This window comes from Sus scrofa, chromosome 18, assembly GCF_054392235.1.
Source record: "Sus scrofa isolate SSC_HxYL_T2T_F1_AM1 chromosome 18, Sscrofa_HxYL_maternal_Yorkshire_Landrace_v2.0, whole genome shotgun sequence".
Classification (NCBI taxonomy): domain Eukaryota; kingdom Metazoa; phylum Chordata; class Mammalia; order Artiodactyla; family Suidae; genus Sus; species Sus scrofa.
Genome location: NC_139400.1, coordinates 38,549,337 through 38,573,309, shown reverse-complemented (window position 1 = coordinate 38,573,309; position 23,973 = coordinate 38,549,337). Strand labels below are relative to the sequence as shown.

The 23,973-nt window shown below is 38.8% G+C and overlaps 2 protein-coding genes across 7 annotated transcripts in view; one reads left to right on the top strand and one right to left on the bottom strand.

The window, feature by feature from the left end:
• Positions 1-23,973, bottom strand: part of TFEC (transcription factor EC) — a 631,163-nt gene that overhangs the window by 494,989 nt on the left and 112,201 nt on the right. The window lies entirely within an intron of this gene.
• CAV1 (caveolin 1) overlaps positions 1-23,973 on the top strand; it is a 34,690-nt gene that overhangs the window by 5,338 nt on the left and 5,379 nt on the right.

Genomic DNA, 23,973 nt, shown 5'->3' with positions numbered 1-23,973 from the left:
TGGTCCAGACATGAAATGAAAAGGACAGGATGTAATGACACTGCGAATAAAACCACATAAGCACAAAATGACAGAATTTTAGAACTGGAGGGGAATACAATGGTTACAAGTACAAAATTAACCTCCAATTTTTTTTTTTTTTTTTTTTTTTTTGGCTTTTTAGGGCCGCACCTTAGGCATATGGAAGTTCCCAGGCTAGGGGTCAAATCAGAGCTGTAGCTGCTGCCCTATATCACAGCCACAGCAACATGGGATCTGAGCTGTGTCTGCAACCTACACCACAGCTCATGGCAACACTGGATCTTTAACTCACTGAGCAAGGCGAGGGATCGAACCTGAATCCTCATGGATACTAGTTGGATTTGTTACTGCTAAACACGATGGGACCTCCCAGTTCCTCTTTTTTAACATTAAGAAAAATTTAACAGTTAAAAAAGTTTAAATTTTTATCCAGGTTTATACATGGTTACTGTCCAAAATAGATATTTTTGAAATATATCATAAGGGAAGAATAATCAAGATTATGTGATGTTCATGGACTATTGTCAGCAGAGAAGAAATGAGTTGAGATGATTCTGAAGCTAGCCCTGAGACAAATTAGTACACCTGAGAGGAGATCTTTGTTGAAAATAAAAAATTTGTAACTTTCTTTTCTAAAACTTGAATGTAATGATTCTTAAATAGACACAGATACAAAATTTTCTTTAGCAATCAAGAAAAGACACGTGCAGAGTTCCCACTGCAACACAATGGGATCGGTGGTATCTCTGCAGTGCCAGGATGCAGGTTTGATCCCCAGCCTGGCACAGTGAGTTAAAGGACCTACGTTGCCACAGCTGTGGCTCAGATCTGTGCATGTGCACAGTAATCAGATCAGTTTGGGTTTGATAATGGCCTAATGCCACTATGATCACTTTCAGCTATAAAGCTAGATTCTAGAGCAGTTAGTGATTAATATCAAATAATAGTGATTTTAAATGTTATGTTTTCTTTATACACTTAGAATCAAAGCATAACATTTATTTATTTATTTATTTATTTTTTTTTTTGTCTTTTTTGTCTTTTTTTGTTGTTGTTGTTTGCTATTTCTTGGGCCGCTCCCGCGGCATATGGAGATTCCCAGGCTAGGGGTTGAATCGGAGCTGTAGCCACCGGCCTACGCCAGAGCCACAGCAACGCGGGATCCGAGCCGCGTCTGCAACCTACACCACAGCTCACGGCAACGCCGGATCGTTAACCCACTGAGCAAGGGCAGGGACCAAACCCGCAACCTCATGGTTCCTAGTCGGATTCGTTAACCACTGCGCCATGACGGGAACTCCAAAGCATAACATTTAAAAGATCAGATTATCCCAAAACATTCAGTACGTTCACATTTTAAAAAAGAAAGTTACAAAAGTTGCAAAAATTTCGTTTCTTGGCATAATACTCTTTCTATTCTGTCAAGGTGCCTCTGAGCACCTATGATTAAGCATATTTATAGAAGCTGAGGGCTCCTTTTTCAGAAAACTTCTTTTAAAAGTAGTATGCAAATCGTTTTCTCCAGGACCTTAGTGTATAGGAACATAGACAATATATGTACAAGGTCCAGAGCACGGAAAAGAGTGTGTGTTTCTTGGCCTAAATCATCTTTGTATGAAAATAGTAGCCCTACTCTTCCTGCTGCAAATCTGGCCAGAGGATCATGAAAGGGCCCAGGATCACATAGATCAGTTCACATAGCCCTTTTCTCTTAGGGACCAGCTCACTCTGAACATTTCGCCATAGAGAATGAGAACTTATGTTTAAAAGTAGAGCAAACTAAAAAGCAATTTCATTTGGAATATGAAAGTGTTTGATATTTTATGGACTTGAGTGGGTAGGATGCATAAACAGGTGGTTTCTGAAATTACTGGACTTTCCAGATGCTGCTTACCATTGCAGCTGTTCTTACTTTAAATCCCTTTAAAATGTAGCCAACACTGCTGTTAATTGGAAGAATAACCCACATCATGAACTTTTTCATAATTCAAGAATATTTGGGGTATTTTCCCTAACTTTTAATAAATAATATGAAATTTTATTGTTAGAATAAAAGTTGAGGAGTTCCCATTGTGGCACAGAGGAAAGGAATCTGACTGGAAACCATGGGGTTGTGGGTTCAATTCCTGGCCTCGCTCAGTGGGTTAAGGATCCAGTGTTGCCGTGAGCTGTGGTGTGTTGCAGACGTGGCTCAGATCCTGAGTTGTGGCTGTGGTGTAGGCCAGCAGCTGTAGCTCCAATTCAGCCCCTGGCCTGGGAACCTCCATGTGCTGTGGGTGAAGCCCAAAAAAGAAAAAAATAAAAATAAAAAAGAATAAAAGTTGAGCTAATTCTTCAATATTTTTTGACCACCATTAGGAAATGAAGAAAGAAAACATACATTTTTTTTAAGAAGCATTTAAAATGTATATTATTGTTGATTAAACTTGAAAGTGTTTCAGACATTTAAGAATGAATGATGTTTGCCTTTTTAATATGGTTATTTGCCCAGTGATGTGAGAATAATTCCCCACTGAACATGACCATAGATTTTTTTCTTTACAAGCTTTAGATTCTGCATAATCTCATGTGTGGCAGAATATCAATCATCATTTTGTGAGACTATCTCCTCAACAAACAAGCCAAACCAAATCCAATTCCAACAGAAGAGACTATTAACATGGCATTGCTGTGAGCTGTGGTGTAGGCTGGCAGCCACAGCTCCAATTGACCCCTACATTGGGAACTTCCATATGCCACAGGTGTGGCCCTAAAAAGAGAAAAAAAGAAAAAAGAAAAACAACAGTGGATGTAATGAGATATATAGACACAAAATTCTGTTTCTTTTAAAGTCAAGAAAAGGCATGCACCTAGTAATCATATCAGTTTTGGTTTCAACCTAAAGGTCAAATGCTTTCATTGTCTCTTTCAAATGAAAAATGTCCAGTCCTGTTGGTGTGGGACTGGATACCAAGGATGGAGGGCGAAGGATATCAGGACAACAGATTCCTCTTCCTTAGTAGGCACTGAGGGTGGAGTTTATAAACAAAGAGTAAACTTGTTTGGCTAATAAAAGCTAATAAGCACCAGCCCTAAAAATATTCTGGGTAAGCTATCTTAGGCTTTTATGCTTCAACTTTTCTAACTATAAGGAAAAGAATGAGAGCTATCCTCATATAATAGCATTCTCCCCAAACCCATTCATCTTTCAATAAATGATTATTATATATCTACTATTGTATGTTCAGTGCTACAATATGGAACAAGATAGATATGAGCACTGCTCACACAGAGTTTATAGTAATTTCCTTGCCTCTCTTCATGCATTTTCCTTTGAAAACTTTGGCTGAAATTTTTTTACCAAATTCTATTGTCTATTAAAACTTTAAAACCTTCAGGGCTTAGTTTTTTAAAATGCCTCATCTATAATGCCTTGAATTGTTCCTAAGCTAGTAAATAAGGCTAGGAGAAAATAAGGGGCATATGTTTTTTAAACAATTTGCCCTTGCTTCGGTCCTATAAAAACTGTAATTAGCTTATGGAAAGTATTTCACTTCTTCTCTGATATTCCCTCCTTCCATATTGGTGCTCAATTTTTAATCTTCCTGTTGAAAAAAATAAAATTTCAGCCTCATAACCTCTTTACAAATCCAAGAAGGCTCTCATATTTGCCTGGACATCAGAATCATCAGAGGAATTTTTAAAAATACAGATGACTGGGCCTACTGAGATCTACTAAATTAGAATATCTAGGGATGGGGCCTAATCTAGGGCCTAAATTAAGCTCTCTAGATTATAAAGTCAAGCTTAAAAATGATTGTTCACAAAGGTGGTTTAAAGATACACATCTCCATATTTCGACCCTAAGAGAACAGATCAATCACACTGTGAAATTCTAGATGAGGTTCTCCCTGCCAGAAGAATACTTGGTTAAGTCAGTTTAAATGTTCCAGGGAGGGTTTTTTTGTTGTTTTTTTTTTTAATTTTTGTCTTTTTGCCATTTCTTGGGCCACGCCCACAGCATATAGAGGTTCCCAGGCTAGGAGTCTAATCAGAGCTGTCGCTGCTGGCCTACACCAGAGCCACAGCAACACCAGATCTGAGCTGCATCTGTGACCCACACCACAGCTCACGGCAAAGCCAGATCCTTAACCCATTGAGTGAGGCCAGGGATAGAACCCGCAACCTCATGGTTCCTAGTCGGATTTGTTAACCACTGAGCCACTACGGGAACTCCCCAGGGGGTTTTGAAACACCATAGAAGGTTCCCAGATCAACCTTGCTCAATGATCCTTCATCCCTTGAGGCCACTTGGGTTTATAGCCAACCACAAGCTTGGAGACTCAGAATGACCTAGGAGTGGGGTTGCTATGTGTTCTAGGTTGTCCCATGCAGACCAGTTAATATTCATCAGCCCTGAGTAACTATTAATAGTGCCCCTTCCATGCTCAAAAGTGTCCCAGTCCTAGTTTGGAATAAAAATGGTCATGAGTAAATTGGCAATGACCTGTCGCTAATTCCTATACCTGGAATACATCAGAAGTCCCTACTTGCACTATTCTTTTAACAAAATGGACATATTTTCCACATTCTAGGAATGTCATGCTTTTCTTTCCTCTCCAGTCTCCAGTATCACCTCTCTCTTATCTTTCATTGAGACATCAAACTATCCTAACTTAGAGGAGGAGCTCTTAAGGGCTAATCTACTCTATCCTCAGACTTTGGTTTCTTTCCCTGCAGCTCAGGGTTAATGAAACTGATATTATTCCATCACATATTTTGTCAACTACTCAATCAAAGATCAAAATGTTTAAAATAGTTTTAACTTTTTTTCAGTTAGTTCAGGAAACATAAAATGGCATGCTTTCATATGAGCCATTGTTTAAGGTGGGGGAAGTGTTTTTAATTTTGCTTTAAAGGAAATCTGCATGACCCATTACTCTGCAACTACCAAGGGAATTTAACTGGTAGAACAGATTTACACCTGCAAAGAATACATATTTCCTGCCTCTCCTATATTGATATTTTATATATAAAATATATTTTGTTTTCTTTATAAAACCTTGAGAAGATGTCTCTTGTTGTCCATTATTTCATACAGAGGAAATACATATTCCTCAGCTTCCTCTTGGCCACTGTTAGCTACTTGGGTAATTAAGAGCCAGGTATTTTTAATTTTGAAGAGGCTTAAATAAGTTTTGATGGTATATATATGTGCTTAATGTACTATCTCATAGCAATTTAAAAGTGGAATTTTTTCAGGCTCATTCAATATATAAGCCTTTCTTGAGCCCAGCAAGGACATTACAATATAAATGGACATTGATAGATTCTATATAAAAAGACATTGATAGATTCTATATAAAAAGATAGATTGCATCTAGAGATTGCACTGGGTCATCTCAATATTTGATGCATGCATCAATCACAATTTCTCATTTATAATGAAGAACTGAAAAAAATATGCTGATTTCTGAGCCCAAATAGTGAGAAAGTAGGATATTGAGAGGAAAAGGATCAAAAATAAAGGACAAGTCCCTTTCAGCCTCCTCTGCGATGCATTCTGTGGGCTTTGCACATAGCAATTCCAAGATCCCGACATCCATTGCTTTGCACAGTGCTGCCATGTCTGATGATGCAATCAGGTTCAAGCACTGACTGAGTATTAACTCTCAGCTCCTGCCTCCTAGAGTTTATCAGGAAAGCACATACATGTAAACAAATCTGAGTGAGTTCATGTAACTTAGAGATGGGCTAGAATTGGACACAAAGCAGAGAGTTCTCATTAATATCCAAAGCTGAATGCCAGGCATGTGTTGCAGGAAAGGGATTCCAGCACAGGGAGCAGCAGAAGCAAAGGTCCAGAGACCTGAGGGAAGCTAGTATGTTCTGGGCACCAACAGCAGGTCTGTGTAGCCAGAACAAGGGACACAAGAGGGAGCCAGATTAGCAGGGCCTCCTATGCCCAGCCAAAGTTTTTGTCCCTCTGTAGGTTGCAGCAGTCCACAGAGGTGTTTTCAGGGCAGGAAATGACCTGATGAAGTATGGACCTCTGCTAACACAAAGAGCTAACTGGAGTGCAATGGGGCAAACCAAGAGATGCCAAATGTGCAGGGGGAAGTTAAAGAGGACATGGAGCTTCCTGCGGCATGTTCTACAGGCAAGCTTGGTGACATAGATTATTTTATTTATTCCTCTAATGGCCCTTTAAGAAGGTGCTACTATTCTCAATGATATTCATTTATTAGATATGGAAATTTAGGCCTAACCTTTTGCTCAGGATGGGTAGGGAGTGTTAGAGTCAGAATTTGAACCCAGACAGTGAGACACGAGGACCAAGGTTTTTAACAACTATTCCAGGGCCTCTCTGTAATAGATCATGATCCAAGCAAACAGTAGTGTCATCATAGTGAGGAAAGAGATAACTGTGTTCTCATACTGGGGTCTCATACTGCATTTTGCAGGGGGATTCCAGACCTGGTCTATTTTCAGAGTGACAGGGCTGCAGTTCTGAGGTCAGACTTTAGGTCCTGATAGGTGAGGTGGGGAAAGAGAAGGAAGGACCAATGTAAAGAGTAAGATAAAAACCCACATCTCAAGAAACAAGTTGGGTGAGCTCCTAGCAAGTCAGGGAGGGGTAAACCCCAAAGACTACAAGTGGGGTACAAAGTGAGGAGGTGTCCCAGTGATTAGAAGTGGAATACACACTCAGAACCAGACAAGCTGCAATGCTGTCATGTTGACTTACATGAGTCTTTAAAGCACCATGACTGCCCAGGTTGGCCATAGCTCCTGGGCTGCTGCTGTTCCTGCCTGGATGTGCAGGGAGGGGTAGGTGAAGCAGGTCCTGACAGGCACTTTGCATTTCACAGCTTCATCTAAAATCCTCAATTTGCCTGTTCAAGTTCTACAGATATTCGTGCCATTACGACAGTACATTGTAAAAACAGGATACAACTGAGAAAAACCCTAGTTTTACGCTAGTGGGAGAAATGCCTATTTAATCCTGAAAGTAGTTTCTCTGAGACTTCCTCCCTAGTGATTACATGTTTATTCTCAAAAACAAATACCAGAAGTAAGGAACAGACTTAATAGTGCATTTTACAAGGTATCATTAATCTCTCAAAAGAACAATTAAAATGTTCCATCAATCATGGCTTACTATTTGCCTTTTCTATATTATTAGCAGTAATGATATATAACTGGAAATGGGCATACCAAAACATGTCAAGGGGAAATGGGATTGTAGTCATTAGATCTCACAGCAAATTATTTTGGTTAGGTTAACAGATCCCTCTATCTCATTTGTTCTTGAGTGTCAGGCTTTTTAGTAGGGAAATAAATTGTTTGTCCAAAGAAGTTAATAACTACTAGTTCACCAAAATATTTGGGTAAGCCACTCTACTACTCTAGTTATAAAGGTAGGAATAAGAGTCATTCTCAAATAAGGTATTCCCAGAAAGGCCATTCAGCAAACATTTAGTAAGTACTAAATCCTGGTGCACCTGAGGCTGCACCACAGCCATCTGCCAAGGCTCACCGCAAATACTGGGGCCTCTGTCAGCCCAACCTGACTGCCCTCATCAAAATTTGTCATCTCTTCTCTTGACTCCCACCACATTTTGTTTCTGTTTTTATTTTAGCATATCTCAAAGCCTTCTAAGTATTATGCTTCTCCATCCCCATGCCTTTCTTTCTTTTTCTCTTCCCATATCATGAGAGTCTTTCAGAACAAAACTACGACCCCAGGACTATGGCTGCCCAGTGCCCACTCAGGGCCCCACACTGAGTCTGCTGTCAGAAAACCAATGCCACACTGAATCTACTGAAAAGAATCTGAAATTTCTTTTTTAAGTTTTTTAATGCCTTCAGTGAGTGAAAAGGCAGTAGGATTAAGTCATTGAGTGTCTTCCTTTGCTCTTTATCTCTATAGTGGCCACATTTAAAACCTTATGGGAAAAATATATCCAAATAATTAATAAAGAAATTAAAAAATCACTCTATTTTTAAGGTAAAGAGAAAACTTGTTTTATATGTGTGTGTGTATATATATATATATATATATATATTTATCATTAAGAATTTTTTTAATATCCGGTTTGAAGATACAAATATGGCTCTCCTGAGCCTTCCAATAAGCAGGCTAAGGCAACTGGACAATCTCCCAGGGCCCATAGGATAAAGTCATAGCTAAGTATCTGGCAGGCTGAGCAGGCAAATTCCCAGACTGCCTAGAGAGGCCATCACTGCTACTTGGCATTGCTCCCTGGGGTGGCTAAAATTTGGGTCTCAGGCCACACAAAAACTCTTCTGCTAAAAGAGGGGTAGAAGGATGCCCTGTCAGACTTTCTATATACCCCTGGACAATTTCAAACATCAGAGGAATGACTAGGTCAGACGATAGCCCTGAAGAAAAACATCCAAAACCTGAAGGAAAAAACAAACAAACAAACAAACAAAACCCAACATCTAAAAGAGACAACAGCCTTGAGAAACCCAAGACTCTTCTTGCTTCTCTTTCACTTTATTACTTCTAGATATTAAGCACAAAGATTTTAGTAGCTGGGAAGTAGTGACTATTAATCCACTATTTCAACAGTGCAAAAGTTGCTTTGTACCTGATAGATGGTCTCTCAGAAATCACAGATCTCTTTCTCAGGAAAAAAAAAAAAAAAAAAAAAAAAGGAGTTCCTATTGTGGCTCAGCAGTAATGAACCCAACTAGTATCCATATCCATGAGGATTCGGGTTCAATCCCTGGCCTCACGCACTGGGTTAAGGATCTGGCATTGCCCTGAGCTGCAGTGTAGGTCGCAGGCAAGACATTGCTGTGGCTGTGGCTGTGGCCAGCAGCTGAAGCTACAGCTCCAATTCGACCCCTAGCCTGAGAAATTTCATATGCTGAGGGTGTGGCCCTAAAAAAATACAAAAAACAAACAAACAAAAAAACCCATTCAAAACACTTGTGTTCCTAGGAGAGGTTAGACATCACTTATTTCATTGTTAATGTCTGGGCCAAGTGAAATGAATGTTAACTAATTTTCCAGATATGCTTCTTTCTCTCATTCTCCTGTGATTGGAGTGGATTTACTATAACAAGGATAAGAGTAAGACTTGTCAATGTGACCCCAAATAGTTTCCCTATCAACAAACTAAGTATAGGAAACTAAGTATAGGAAAGGGTCAATATTCAGTTAAGCATAGGCAGAACTAGGAAGAAGCCATTTAAAAAGTGTGATGATATGCAAAGCAAATTTTAGGTGTGACTGGTATCTAATATACATTTAGGACCATAGTCCTAGAACATTTAATATTTTATCAATGACTGGAGTGAACAAGTTAAGAGGACTCTCAACTTACAAATTACACCAATTACAATGACCTTGTTAACATCTCTGATAAAAATAACATTATTGATTTTGGCAAATTACAAATAGCCCATAAAAATAAGATAAAAACCAATACAAAGTGAGATAATGTTAAATGACTAGGAATAAAATGTACAGACACTAAGTGGAAAATATGTAAACAGATGAAAAATAAGAAAATATCAGAATTATCATTTCTGTGGGAGCTTATAATGTGGAAAATGAAGATGCTTAGTGAACACAATGATTCCACAGTCCCCAAAGACCAAAATCTCCTGGATGAGAATCACTACTGTAAACATACCCTTAAATGCTCCATACCCCTTGAGCAATAAGGGACCCAAACTAAGTCTATCAATTGTTTCTGAACATTAAATATCTCAATAATTTAATGATATTTTAAAGGAAGTATAATGAATGGAATGCTGTTTTAAAATGTCATAGACAAGATTCTTTATTTGCTGTTGGCCAGACTTACTAATTATGGGTTCTGTTCAGATCTAATTAGGGAGGTAGAGATGCTGGAAAGATCCTAGGGAAGAACAAAAGGAAGGAGGTAAGGGATGAAGAGAAACCCACAGGTAGCGCTGGGGAGGGACTGTTTTGTCTGTTAATTTGTTAGGAGAGTTGAAAGGGAACATAATATGGCAACTGCTTTCAGGTATTGCCAAGTTCTTATAAGACTGACAAGGAAAATTCTGCCCAGACACAATCATCATTCAAGACAAGGAAATGGGAGGACGGGATTATTTAAAAAAAAAAAAAAAAAAAAAAAAAAAAAAAAAAAAAGGTGTTAGGGTGTTAGGTTACATGGGAGAAGAAATTCCAAGTAATAAGAGTGGTTAATCCAAGGAATGTATCACAAGAGGTTATTTTGTAACAGTTGTGTGCTAAATTCCTTCTCAAATCCTTCTATCTCTATAATTAAAACTTGGTGTATAAGAACACTGACACATAGTCTCGTACTTAAGCATAGGCATATGTATGAACACTTTCCTCTATTCCTGCAGGATACCTGGTTTGTTTGGGGGCAAAGAGGAGTTGATGTGGCATTGTTTTAACAGTGGTTGAGAAGGCAAGTGGTAAACATCTGAAAGTAGAACACTGCAAAATGCATGCATTGTATGTACCAAAAGGTCAGTATGAAACATTATCTTTATGGCAAGCCTGCCCAACCACTCCCTCCTACACATTGCATATTCACACAATTTTGCAGCTTGTATAAACCCCTATTGTGATTTAAATTCATGAAAGAATGCAGCTTCTGCAAAGGGTGGCTGTTTTGTGACCAGCGGTTATTTTACCCTAGCTGCAAATCATGTGGGGGAACATTTAAAAATACTGTTGAGCATGACCCATTCCCAGAAATTCTGTTGAAATGGTCAATGATGGGGCCCAGACTATGTATTCTTTTTTTTTTTTTTTTTGAAAGCTCCCCAGGTGATACTGATACACAGCTGGAATTGAATCTGGTTTTAACTCTCAGAATTTCTTGATAATAAAACTGTCTATCATGACAAAATTTCCAGGACCACGAGGGCCACAGTGGGAAAATTATTACTTCTCTAGATCCTCATGTTGCAGAGTCATTAGAAACTTTTTTGGAATATGATATTTGTCACTCAAATTCCTATGACAAAAAATACTTTCTGGAACTCTGTTATAGTAACTGCATAAGATGGACTTTGTATATGGGGATATATCTCATGTCATATATCTTATGTAATCCAACCCTGTTGTTTTTCCCTTTCCTTTGCTTGCTCTTTCTATTCTGCCCAAGAGGAAGATCAGCTGGTTAGAGTGTCAGAACATCATCCCCACCCCCCTTTTTTGGGTCAATGGTGCAGGCATACTACGAATGGAGCTGAGAATATGCACTGCTTTTTCTCCTAATGGTGTAGAGGCCACAGGAAGCTTCCCTGGACTTAGGGATGGCAGAGAAAAGATCCCCAAGTCACTGAGAAGTGCTTTACTAATGCCAATCACTCCTCAGAGCAGATGGGGAAACTGAGCCTCAGAGGAAACCTGAATTCCAACTCTCTTTGACACTGACCTCAAGTGTCACCTTGGGCCTTGAAAAAGTCACTTGGATCCTCTAGACAGCAATTTCTTCATCTATAGCAATTAAAAAGTAGAACTAGTAGATCACCAGGTCACTTTATTTCTAAAATTCTATGATTCCAGTTAACCAGTATTCATAAAAGTGTGGAACATTGTAAAAGTGTATAAAAGTCCATGCAGAAAGAATGGTGGAGGACCCTTCATCAATACTATTTTTATTACCTTCTTCCTAGATTTTAACAATTGTCATTCTCACTCTTGATATGAAGGCTGTGGGATTTAATTAAGTCATCTTTGAAATGCTGAACTATTAACAGATGGCATGCTGAATGCACGTATACCACAAACAAACATTTGGCCTTGAAGAAGATCAAGAACTGGAGTTCATTTCCCCTTTTCATTTGGGTTCAGAACTCTGCGGTCTTCCCTTTTATTGCTCTCGCCTCCAAATTGGCAGTTTGTGTTCCAAGATGGATCAGAAAATAAGTTCCAAAGTTGGTTACAAACTTTTTTTTTTTTGGTCTTTTTGTCTTTTTGCCTTTTCTAGGGCCGCTTCCTGCAGCATATGGAGGTCCCAGGCTAGGGGTCTAATCGGAGCTGTAGCCACTGGCCTATGCCAGAGCCACAGCAACGTGGGATCCGAACTGCGTCTGCAACCTACACCACAGTTTACAGCAATGCCAGATCCTTAACCCACTCAGCAAGGCCAGGGATCGAAACTGCAACCTCATGGTTCCTAGTCAGATTCGTTAACCACTGCACCATGACGGGAACTCTGGTTACAAACTTCTGGTAATTTTTTGGTTATTTTTTTGTAACCAGTCAATTCCCCTTAGTTCATATAACAGAGAAGCACATAGTTACTTTCAGTGTGCATTAGAGCAATGGTCTTAAAAAGAGCTAAATAGAAAATGCTCAGATTTTCTAAGTGCTGACAGTTGTCAAATTCACCTAGTTCATATGGTCACATTTCTGAAGTTCTTTTAACAGCTGTCTGTGAGCAATAGGATCAGATGACTAAGAACTATAGGGCAGAAGCACTATTACTTTAAATCAGGTTTTCCCATTACCTAGATATAAAGAGTTTGTTTCTCTCTAACCCATATGAAGTTCAGCATTTAAGTAATTTTAATCTCATCACTTAGCACACCAGCTGTATTAATCTGAAGGTAAACATGAGGTTATTTGAATTCCAGACACCCTGAACATTCTCAGCTGAAAATTCATCAGCTCCATAAGTAAGCTAAGCTATGTCTAAATCTGTGGGTTTGAACCAAAATTTCATGATAAACAAAAACTGAATATCTTCCCTGTAATTACTCAACTTTTTGGTCACTCTTTTACCAAAATTACTATGACTGGGTTAGAATAACAGCCAATAAATGCAATCACTTACTCATGGGCAGATAATGGCACATTCAGAACTTTCTTTCCTAAAGGAAATTTTATCAGGTTGGTGCTCTTATAAATAGAAGAGAGAAATATAATTTAGCAAATGGAAGCATTCACTAATTTATTCATTTATTCAACAAATATTAATGTAGTACCTACTACATTCCAGGGAGCTTACAGTCTGGCAGCAGAAATAATCTCCCATACATTAAAAAAAAAAAAAAAAATCAAACCATTAAATCAGTGCGGATAGGCTGAACGAAAAAAATGGTCTGATCTAAATTCAAAAGGTTAGTGATTTGGGTAGGAGAGAGACTTCCTTTATTACCTTAAAAGTAAGAGAGTGTACCACAGAAAGGCATTGCCCCTCCTTGATAATGATTCCTCAGAAAACGTGAGCAGCCAGAGGCCATGTCTATTTTATTTGCACTATATCCCCTTTTCAGTGACCCACAGCCAGCTCATTGACCCTATCCTGGCTGTTTCCTCATTTCACTTATTCCATCCTCAAAAAGTAGCTACTTCATAACTACTGAATGAGTGAATGAATTAATTAATAAATGAACATAAAAGGCCACAGTACTGTAAATCAAAAGTGCCCCCAATAAATACACATTCTAGTCTATAAATATTTCTAAAGTTCAGGTCCTGTCTCATCATAGCATATTCTAATTTTCTAGAGAAATAGTTTTCAACTAGCAATAATTTTTGGCTTCCCTTCCCATGGGACATTTGGTAAAGTCTGAAGACAGTTTTAGTTAACACAATTTAGGGGCTTTTAGCGGCATCTAATGGGTAGAGAACAGAGAAGTTGAGAATCACTCTACAGTGCCCAGGACAGTACCCTCCCTTCACCTCAACAACAAAGAATTATCCAACCCAAAATGCCAACAATACCCAGATGGAGAAACCCTGTGGTAGAAGTTGGAGGCTGTGTCATGAGAGCCACATAATGGGCTATGATTATCCTTGTTTAGACCTTACAAGGGCCCTAATGTAGATCCTTTCGCTCACTAGCCAAGCGGTGTTCAAACCTGCAGAGATTTATTTCATTCATCTTCTATTTGTTTAATAAACAGACTCGAAGCAGTGGAGGGAAAAATATTCCAACAGTGAGGTAAGATGAAAACTATTAGTAACCCCAGTTTGACTTAAATGAATGGTAGGAAACAAGCTCTGCCATCAGGAAGTGAGTTGTAGAAACTGAAAAGAAGTTAAGAGTGTTTAAAAAGCTCTGGTTCAAACAAATGTCTATGTGAACCAATGGGTAGCCTTAAAAACAGTGAAGACATTTCCGTTTCTTATGTCTTTGATAGAATGAAAAGAGCTTTTATTTTCTTTAGTGTGGTAATCATTCATATTTGTCCCATGACACACCCAGATGTTTAAAGAATAACAAACTCCCAATTGTAAACACAAAATTTTGTGAGCTAGTCAGGCCTCTGGATGAATCCTTATCATTGCATGTTTGGATTAAATAAGAATCCTATGTATTAAACAATATAAGACTTTCTATTTGTGAAGTGAGCTTCCAACACTTTGAAGGGCTAGAGTTATTTCTCCTCAAGGATAACAAACATAAGCACCCCCAAGGTATGGCTCTTCCTTATTCAAGTTCCTATGCTCCAGTCTCAGTGCTCCTATCACTGGCCCTTGCCTGACCTACTTTTACACTGTTCACTGTTCCATGTCACTGTTCAGTAACACATAACATCAACAAGTGTCACCAAATCAATACCAGAAGCATAAAAATTAAAAAAGGAATAAAAAAATATGCAGCCTTCTTTGTACCAAGCCACCCAAAACTAGGTGCTTTTCGTAATAATGAAAATGTGAGGTCATGTGGACAGGAGCGATGGTTCCAGATTCCTGAGGAAGGCTCATGGTGAGTTGGTCTCAGATGTACCAAATGCAGTTTTAGGTTCCTGTCTGGGATTCTCAGAAGAAAGGAGCCTATTTGAGGAGGTATGCTCTGGAATCCCAAATCATCTTATCATTGAGGATAGTTTTTAGTAACTTCAAATAGATAGATATTCATTTTCAAGGGACACCTTAAAAAACCACAAACTAGGTGGCTTAAAGCCAAAGAAATTTATAGTTTCATGGTTCTGGGGGCTAGGTGTCCAAAATGAAGATGTCAGCAGGGCCATGCTCCCTCTGAAACCTGTAAGAGAATTGTTCTTTGTCTCTTTCTAGCTCCTCCTGGTTTTATGGCAATCTTTGGGATTACCTTAGCTTGAAGCTGAATAAGTCTAATCAATCACATGACCTTCTCCGTGTGTCTTCACTTTACCTCCTTCTTATGCCAGCCATTTCAGATGGAGAGCCTACTCTATGCCATTATGACTTCATCCTAATAACACAACAAGATCTTGTCTCCAAATCAGGTCACATTCTGAGGTATTGGGGACTGGGATCTCAACATATCTTTTTGAGATATGTTGTTATACAATTCAGTGCATAACAGGATGTAAAGTGGGAATGTATATTTTTGTTATCAAAATAGGAAAATTTAAAAAAAACAGGGAAATTTAAATTTTGAAAGTATAATACAACACAAGGATCACTTAGACTGCCTTCTAAGAAGAGCAAAAGATGGAAAAAACCTGGTGATTGCCTTCAGGCAAGAGGAAAGGAAGAATAAAGCAAAAAGGAATTAAACTAAAGCAAATAGAGTCCTGTCTACTTTATATTGGTGCTACTTTCAGACACACAGTCAGCTGGGGCTTCTTCTCCTCCAGGGCATATTTGATCTCAGTATACCTCATGTTTTTAATAAACTCCAGGAGGCAAGGCACGGGCTAGAAATGAGCTAATCCTTCTTGTTTGCTTAATGGCAGAATGCAAAATAAGAACCCACCTGCACAAAACGATTTCAGGAATGCCAAGAAGTTCTCCCTTTCCAAAATAGCTCCTCCATCCTCCCAACACTGTTACAAAATCCCTGATACTTCTCCACTTCTGATTTCCATACTTGGGACAAAAGTTCCTGATGTAGTGCCCCTGGCACTGTCCCAAACATTTTGCATTAAGTTAAGTCATTTGATACACAAAATAGTCCTATGAAGTAGGTATAATTATGCCTATAATTTTTAGATAAGAAACTAAGGCAGGGAGAGGTGTGGTAGCTTAGCAAAATTGAGATACAAAGCAGCCCCCATGCTATCAGTCAGGGTACCATACTGCCTTTCAACAGAACAACACAGTAACTAACTTACAATCATGCCCGCTCAGATTTGAGTGTTAGATTTTTCAGATCCTCTCATGTTAGCAGAGACAGCGAAGACAGCATAAGACAGCTTTTGTTTCTCAAAGTGTCTTCCCTATACCACTTCTATCAAAATGGGGGAGGAGTACAGATACCTGGATCCTACCTTCAAACAACTGATTCAGAAGCTCAGTGCCGAGAAATCTTCATTTTAGCAGACAAATGAGTGTACTAACATTTGAGAACCACTATCTCTACAGGAATAGATGAGGTATAATGTCATGGTAAACCAGGAAAAGCCACAGAAAGGTGAAGAGCAATGGGAACCATGGTAACCAATGGTCAAAAGAGTCAGAGGATCCTGACCAGAGAAGAGCTTGGGAATAAGGGTAATGCTGAGAACAGAGGTTTGACAGCAAAAGAAAGCTAGCCACATCCTCTGGCTTGGATCATACACCCTGTCCTTGTAGAACTGGTTATTTGCTGAGTTAGGGTAGCATGTTCTGTTAGTTTGGATGGGAAGCATGGTTGCAGGCAAGGGAGAGCAACCAGAGCATGTGGATTCAGAAATTCCTACATGACTCTGTTTGAATGAGCAGGGTTTCATAAGCAAAACAAAGACTTTTGTGTGGGGTTAAAGAGAGTACTGTAATGGAGGATCTAAGAGACCTATGTTCTGCGTTTTGTTCTGTCACTGATTACAGCCCTCCTGAGACTCAGTCTATTGGTCTGTAAAAGGAGGAAAATAACACTTGCCTTGAATGTCTTCACATATAGGATGTGATGAACCCACTGAGGCATATAATGCTCTATACTGTACCTTATTGCTATTCCAAAACCTCTGTAAAAGTTTCCTGTCCTAGAACATATCTTCCATAGCCATGCCCAAAGTCCACTAATGACACAATAAAGGACAATTGGCAATGATGCTCTGCCTTGCTCTTTGCATCCCCCTACACTCCTGACAGGAAAGAAAATATAATCACCTAAATTCATTCTATACAAAATATAATATAATATAAATATAATATAATATATAATATATAATATAATATAAATATAATATAATATAAATATAATATAAATATAATCACCTAAATTCATTCTGTACAAATTACAGCACAGGCCTCCTCCACTGGGGAAATATACATACACAAACATGAGGAAAAGTGGAGACTAGAGACATGAAAGACATGAAAGAACATGAAAGACATGAAAGAACAAATTCACTCTCCTTGTCCTATCCCTTCCCCACTGGTGTGTTCTGCTGATCCCCCAAAGGGCTGGGCTGGACTGCTACTTCTGCTTCTGCCTCTGCTTCCCCTCCCTAGCATGATCCAGTGAGTGCCCCCTTGCTTTGGGGCCAGATCTACACAACTGTAATTATTCAAATCATTGGGGCAAAACCCAACCAAGCAACAACATGCTTTAATCAATATTTTCTGGAGTTCCCAGTATGGTATAATGGGATTAGAGGCATCTCTGTAGCACCAGGACACAGGTTCAATCCCCAGCTTAGCACAGTGGATTAAGGATCCTGTGTTGTCGTAGCTGCAGTACAGGTCGCAACTGGGGCTTGGATCTGATCCCTGGCCTGGGGAACCCCATATGCTGCAGGGTGGCCAAAAAAGAAAAAAATAAAAATAAAAACAATTTTTAAAAAATCAATATTTTCTAAATCATCCTTCCTTAAAGGTGAAGACTTCTGAGTTCAAATTGTCCCCTCCTCTGTGGGCTCTTCATGCCTTTCAAGTAACCTAAATGATACCCAACCTTCCACTTCATTTTGTTCAGACTGTGATATTATAGTACTATGGAGAAAAAGAACATAATTTTGTATAAAACGGGATAGCAAAAAAATTGACAAAGGAACACTTGTGATATCAGAAAAAGAATTCATAGTAAATAATAGGATGGTTAGTGAACACCTACATACTTTCAATGAACATTTATAACTGCTTTAAAACATTACATATATTGAAGGAATATTTGCTAATTAATGTATGCCTAGTTCTACTAGGTATTATGCAGGATACCAAGATGAGTGCAGTGGAAACAGACCTGCCCTAAGTCCTGGTTTGGTCCAGTTATTTATTAGTTAAGTGACCTTTCCTAACTGGGGAAATAAAAAGACTATTTCCCATTCCTATTATAAAGATAACCTAGAACTTCACAAGCTTGTGAAGAGGAGCTGATGGGTTTAATAGCACACTATATGTGTAAAATATTATTATTCTGAGGCCTCTGAAGTGTCTGAGAAGCAACAACAGGAGGTCAGTCCAAAGGGAGAGACAAGGGTCTCAGCTAGAGGCCCATGCCAAGGACTGCAGGTGGCCTCTGTACCCCTCCCCCTATCCCTGACCCTCTTCTATCACAGAAGTAGGTAAATACCCACTTTTCTGTCCTCTTCCAGTTTGAAACCCTGATAAGTAATGCAGCCCCCTCTCTCTAGATACAGAGGCAATCCTGTGCTCTTCTGCAAGACGAAGCGGCCTAGCATCTGCCGCTCGAAGGCACTCTAAGAACACATCAACGTTCCCACCACAGGTTTACATTTTTCCTAGGACTGTGTGTGGATGCTCTGGAAATCCAAGTAATCACAAGCATTAACAATACAATCCAAGCCTACTGTTTTCAGGGGGGCCTGAAAGAACACTGCAGCTTTTTCCTGCAATAGTGCCAGTTTTGCCAGTAAATAAATGGGTATTTGCCCTTGCCCCTAAGAAAACACATGGGCATTGGAGAAAAGGTCCTATGTTCTAGTTACATTTAATTGTGCTTGTTCTCAACCCTCTCTAGCCCATACCCTCACACACAACATTTATTCCACTAACTTCAAAGACCATTCAACATGTTGGAAATAGGTGTGAGAACACCAAGGGGAATTTGAAATGAGTCTCAGCCTTCTTTCTGTATGTCTGGGTTTGGTTCTTGCATTAGGATTTTAGAAGTATATATTTGATTTTTAAAACATGCATTTGTTTATACTGGGTTTAGAATCATGAAAAATAAATCAGGATTTCTATTGCCAGTTTTTGTGTTTTTCATAATAAATAAAGGTCATTTATCCTTGCCAATGATAAATATTTATAGGTTTAAATCAGAAAAAGCTTTTCAAGAGAATTTCCATTCATTCATTATCCACCAATTTCCAGATACCACCCAGCACATGAGATGCTTCCAAAAAGAAGCAGGAAGTGGACTAGAGCTTCCAGGCATGGAAAGGAAAGAGTGTCAGGGACAAAAGAAGTTGTCACTAATTCCAAAGGATGTGACATTCTCTAGCTTTGTCTTTTGCATAAAATTCCCCAGGCCCCACCCCAATGCGTATGATCTGAGAATGAAGTGGGCCTGAGCAGCTGCATTTTAACAAGCATCCTCCCTCTAGTTGATTCCTTTGCTATACTACCTCATGCTATAGTGCCTTCAGGACATTATATTCCAAAGTCCAAATTTGGTGATGGGTCTTCTAGATGGAGCTGGCTTTTAGTCTTTGGTACAAATCCAGGTATTAATCCAAGCACTTTAGGGATATGAGCTGATAGCACTATCAGTAGCCTAAAACTTTTCAAATATTTGAAAAGTTTGATATGAATTGTAGAGGGTTGGAAATGCTATATTTCCTTCTCATACATTTCTGGACTTTGCTCCAGGACCAATTTCCAGGATATTTATACATATTCATCATATATATTTTCCTATAAGCATGAAATCTGAAATATATAACAGAAAAAGCAATATAATAGAAAATAAACAATGATCATCAAAATAAAGGTGGCTTGTGTTGGAATTATATTAGTTATCGATAGCTGCATAACCAATGACCCCAAAACTTAGTGGCTCAAAACAACTACTTATCTTCTAACAGTGTGTCAGAAACCCAAGTGTAACTTGCTGAGTGGTTCTGGATCAGGGCCTTTCACAAACTAATCCAGGTGTCAGAGCTGGTGTCATTTCAAGGTCCGACTAGAAGAATACCCACTTCCAAGCTCACTCATGTGGCTAATGATGGGATTCAGTTCCTCCCAGGCTTGGAGAGAGGACTCAGTTTCTCAAGGGCTATTGGCTAAAGTCCTCCCTCAGTTCCTTACACATAAACTTCTCCATGGAGCAATTCACAACATGGCAGCTGGCTTCCAACAGAGCAAGCAAACAAGAAAGTAATAAAGGAAGCAAATGATGTCATGGTCTTTTGTATCTTAATCTCAGAAGTAACCGCCCCATCACTTTTGCCATGTTTTATTATTTAGAAGGAAATCAGCAAGTCCAGCTCACACTCGAAGCGAGAGTGTTACACAAGGGCATAAATACAAAGAAGTTAAGGAAGAGGGATCATTGGGAGCCATCTTAGATACTGCCTATCACAGAATACATTCATTTGTTTTTTTCGTAGTTAATTTATCATCCTACTTACATTTTGCTAAAACTAAATGTTAATGCTAGGCAAACATTTTCTGATAGAGGTGAGAGAGCATATTCTGGGAACAGAAGAGTGTTGGAAAGATATGTTAAGGTTACTAATTGAACTCAGGTTTCTAAATGAGTATATCTACTATGCCAATCAACAGGAAAGAGTGTTCATTACTGTATCATTTAAGAATGTTTTCTGCCATAGCTAATTGAAAATCTGAATAGCTGTGGCTTTGAAATAAGGGTGTAAGAAGAGGTCAAGAAGCAGAGAGATACTGGCATTGTTTCAATAGTTTGGTAATTGCAAAAGTGGCATCTTCTATTCTCTTGGCCTTTTAATTATGCCTGTCACTTCATGGTCACAAGATGACTTCTCCATGTTAAGGCAACACATCACATTCTAAGTAGGATGAAAGGGTAAAAGAGCCACCCCCATATGCCTCTGCTTCTTTTCATAAGGAAGGTAAAAGCTTTACTGAAAGACTTGCCCTGCAGTCTTCTACTTAAATCTCATTGGCTAGAACTAGGTCACATGTTTACTCTAACCTAATTACTCACCAGGGAGACTAAGATTACCATGGCAAACCTAAACCAACTATAACTATCTCTGAGATTAAGGGATTATTTCTATGACCTGAATAAATGAAGATTCTGTTGGCAGAGAAGTGGTCCTGGGATGGTGGGCAGGCAACATACAAGTCTTCTCTAGACATCTTGCTTATTATTATTTATGTGTTCCATATATCCAATACAATCACAAGTTCACAATTTTTTCACAGTTTTCACAAGAATCTAAAAATATATTTTCCCATAGAAACAGAATATGCAAGCATAATTATTTATTAAATTCCAATTGAACCTTAAAATTTCCTTCTTAGGAGTTCCCTTCATGGCTCAGTGGTTAATGAACCCGACTAGGAACCATGAGGATATGGGTTCAATCCCTGGCCTTGCTCAGTGGGTTAAGGATCAGGTGTTGCCGTGAGCTGTGGTGTAGGCCAGCAGCTGTAGCTCAGATTTGATCACTAGCCTGGGAACTTCCATATGATGCAGGCGTGGCCTTAAAAAAAAAAAAAAAAAATAGGAGTTTCTGCTGTGGCACAGTGGAAACGAATCTGACTAGGAACTATGAGGTTGCGGGTTGGATCCCTGGCCTCACTCAGTGGGTCAAGGATCTGGCTTTGCCATAAGCTGTGGTGTGGGTTGCAGACAGGGCTTGGATCTGGCATTGCTGCAGCTGTGGCGTAGGCCGGCAGCTGTAACTCCGATTAGACCCCTAGTTTGGGAACCTCCATGTGCCATGAATGCAGCCCTAAAAAGCGGAAAAAAAAAAAAAGTTTCCTTCTTGAAAATTCCTTATTCAGAAATAAATTGTCTACATTTTGATACAAAAAAAGACCGCATATTTTTTAATCCTCTGTACATATAAAATATTTTTAAAATACTGCCATCACATATATTTAACAAGATGGAATCTAAGATTTATTGAATTAGCCAACTATTATCAAAACACAACAAAATGGATTGCTTTTCTTGATGTCTGCTGGTAGATTTTTGTTAACTTATGTTTCTGAAATTAGAGCATCATAAGTCATAGTCAATTTATCATCCTACTTACACTTTGCACAGAAGTATTTAATGTCATTTATAAAAATCCACTAATATAAACTGTTGACTCTATAGAAAGCGTCTATTAAGACACAGAAATATCACTGAAGCATATTTATGCCTTTAATCTCGAGGTCTACATAATGATTCTTGCCAGAAGGGCAACTTATTCCACAGATTACAGAACTGAAAATCAGTTCCTGGAGGAGCAGCCCAGCCTCATCAAAAGCATCCCATTCTAAGAAATTAAGTGGCACCTGCATATCTTGGTTTTTGTGTTTATTTGTTTAAATGCAAATCTCTAATTAATGATATACTCCATCTCTAGGTGAGCAGATAAAGTTCTGCTCTGAGCAAGACTTGTCCTCTTATAGAGGTGTAAGAGGAGCATGTCCTTGAGGAAATGGGACTTCACACTGACAACTCTGATGAGGGATAAACCAAACTGATGATGCATGTGAACCACAAGCACACCGAGGATCATCAGAAACAGGCACCATTATTCATTCAATGATGTTCAAATTCATATACAGTCCTAGCTGCCTTTTGCATTGGCTATGTAATGTAGAACCCAGATGACTAAGGATGTGTGATGATAATAGACAAGAGAAATAGGAGAGTTTCAAAGGCTGTGCCTGCCATTAAGTAGGAAAGTATCCTTGATCCAGTCATCCAACAGCCTTGCCCATCAATTGCCCACCAGTTCTTTATCTCAAATGTAACTCTTTTCCTTTATGGATACTTTCAGCTTTAAATAACTATGAATCTTCTAGAACAACTATGCTTTGATTGATGGAATTGTAAACTGCCTTTAAATGGAATGACTGATTACAGGCAGAACTTTGTTGGGTTCAGTGCATTGTGAATACATGTAAAAATGTATAATGAGAATTTTTTTCAAAATAATCCCTCCAGTTTTCTTCACCCTAGATAGATGTACAGAAATGTCTATATTCAACTCGAGAAAAGGACATTCCTCCTAACCTCACGCAGAGGTACATTTCAAGTTGATGTCTTAAAAGAAAGGAAAAGACTTACAGGAGACCCAGAGATATGAGTGGGGTAAGCAGAGAAAAAACATGGAGAGAGAGCTATTAAGTTCCTGGGGGAAAAGTGCAGAGCACAGGGCTGGACCCAGGCCTGGGAATCAGGAAGTTAGAGTTCTAATTTCAGCTTTTCCACTTATTCACTTGGGACCTTGAGAATGCCTGGCTGATCTAAATCGTGCCTCAGTTTCCTTATCTGCCAATTAGAAAGAAAGTCCTTGGCTAGGTGCCCAGGATTATGAGAACACACTGTGCAGGACCATGAAAATACAATCAGTACCAAAAATGCAAAACATCCTAGTTACTAGATGTCCTTACTTAAAATGGAAACATTAACAACAGTAATTCTTTTAATAATCAAAACGTGAATGTTTTAGGAAGCATAGCTATCTGTGTGAAAATTAAGCAAATAAGACTATGAGAAGAATGTATAGTACCAAGGATGCATAATCAAAAAGAAGTCAGACTTAAGTAGGACAAGTTCCACTTTTGCCACTTAGCATCTGTGTGACTTGTGGTAATTTCTTAACCTTCCACAGCAGCCTCATATGTAAAATGAGAATAATGGCATGCGTCTCAGAGGTTTGTGGTAAAGATAACCCCAGATGGAAGTTAGTTCTTTTGAAGCACTGATGAGATTTGAATTCACAGCCACCATGTACTTTGCAGCTGATAGTTACTTTTATTGCAATTGCTTATTAAAAAGCTTAGTTACTCAGAGAAAGGAATTTTTCAATGCTGCTTTTTGAGCATTTACTACATGGCAATGTTCTATCCTCATGCTAAGCACTTTACATAAATTTTCTCCTGTACTCCTCACAAAACCTACTACTATTACTGTTGCAGAAATGGCGGTAGTGAGAAATTAAACATTATTTCTG